Here is a 1819-nt window from a genome sequence, read left to right on the forward strand (position 1 = left end):
CAACTCCCTACATCCTCCTCTCCTCATGCCTTGCTAACCACCATTCTAATCTCTGCTTTTATGGTTTGACTATTTTAGATATCTCATATATAGATTTTGATAACATTCTGGCATTACCAAATTAAAGACATTTAGTTTATTTCCCAAGATTTTGCTATTAGAAGTAACAGTGGTGAACAACTTGCTATGAAAATCTTTGGGAGATATTTTAGATTATCTTCTTGGAATAAATTCCAAAATGTGTGAGTGGTTCAAGAGAGAAAGACATTTTCTTACACTTTGGAAAAATATAATCCATTTTATTCTAGCTTTCAGTTTGCGTTGCATCTATGCAAACATAACTTTTCTTTTGATTTTTTGTTTCATGGCAAAGGTGACAACATTTTGGTAGTGAAATAAACATTTTTTCATACTTTCCCAGGAGACATTTTGATTTCTTGTTAAAGCCGAGAGCTGTGCTAGAGCAGCAGGGTGGCTGGATTCCTCCTGCCATGGGCAGCTGGTTGTCTTACTGCTGATTTTATCCATGAGCCTTCTCAGAATTAGCTGCTTTCAAATTTTGTTTCTAAGAAAGTCAGGGTGGCCCTTGATGAGGAGTAATGGGAGGGAAGCCTAATGACTGAAATCAATAAGAAAAGTAAGTCTGCAGTGCTTTAAAATGGAAGGGAGAGATTGAGGCATTGGAGAAAATGGCTGCAGCTCAGGAAAGCAAACTTTAGGGGGGATTAAAAGAAGGAAACAGACTAAAAATAGGCTAATGTGTAGATATCAAAAGGAAGTAGATAATTGCCTCAGTATAAAATAAATAATATTCGAGCATGTCAGAAATTAGAATGAGTCATCTTGGGAGAAAAGACATTCCTTTTTGCTTAATGGAGATTTTTAGAGAGGATATGGAGACCACTTATGACAGATTTTTAAGGCTTAACAAGATATCCTCTAGCTCTCTTCCAAAACTATAATTTTGTGAAATAAAGTCACTAGTAAAGAGGAGATGTTGTGGATGTAATTGTCTCTTGAACTTATTCTTCTTTCTGGGTGTTTTAACATTACTGTCTTGTCCCTCTGTGGGTATTAATGAGAAGGCACTTGAGATAAAATGAAGAGCTGAACTGCTTTAAAAACTTTATCTGACTGTGAGGAACAGCTTAAAGAACTATGTAAGCAAAAAGAAAAGAGGCTACTGTATGGATTTCATCAGGTTGAATGAATAATTACAAGATGAGGCTTGATTTGTCCTCAAGGGATTCTTTCTTCTGCCAAACAAATCGCTACATTACTTTGTTAATTATACATATTTTTATTAATTGACCATGTTAAATGTAAAAATTCAAACAAATGAAAGTCTATAGTGCTTGCATAAGCAGCACATATACTAAAATTGGAATGATACAGAGAAGAAGAGCATGACCTCTGCACAAGGATGTCACACAAATCTGTGAAATGTTCCATACTTTTAGACCCTGAACAGTGCCTGGGCCCTGTGAAAACATCCAGAAAAGAAGTCTGCTGACTGTACTTACCCTACATCACAGTTGGAGAAACACCCAAACAAAGAGATGAGAAAGAACTAACACAAGAACATCGGCAACTCAGATCTCCAGTGTCTTATGTCATCCAACTGACCACACTAGTTCTCAAACAGGGCTTCTTAACAGGGCTGAGATGGCTGAAATGATTGATATAGAATTCACAATATGGATAGGAATGAAGATCACCAGATTCAGGAGCATGATAAAACCCAACCCAAGGAAACTAAGAATATAATAAAATGATAGAGGAGCTGACTGATGAAATAGCCAGTATAAGAAAAAACCTA

The 1819-nt window shown here is 36.2% G+C and overlaps 1 non-coding gene across 1 annotated transcript; it reads left to right on the forward strand.

Annotated features, from left to right (window-relative positions):
* Positions 1–1351: 1351 nt before the first annotated feature.
* Positions 1352–1458, forward strand: LOC112436870 (U6 spliceosomal RNA). The gene has a single exon (XR_003025545.1). It is a non-coding gene; the product is annotated as a U6 spliceosomal RNA (small nuclear RNA).
* Positions 1459–1819: the final 361 nt, after the last annotated feature.

This window comes from Pan paniscus, chromosome 10 (assembly GCF_029289425.2).
Source record: "Pan paniscus chromosome 10, NHGRI_mPanPan1-v2.0_pri, whole genome shotgun sequence".
Classification (NCBI taxonomy): Eukaryota; Metazoa; Chordata; class Mammalia; order Primates; family Hominidae; genus Pan; species Pan paniscus.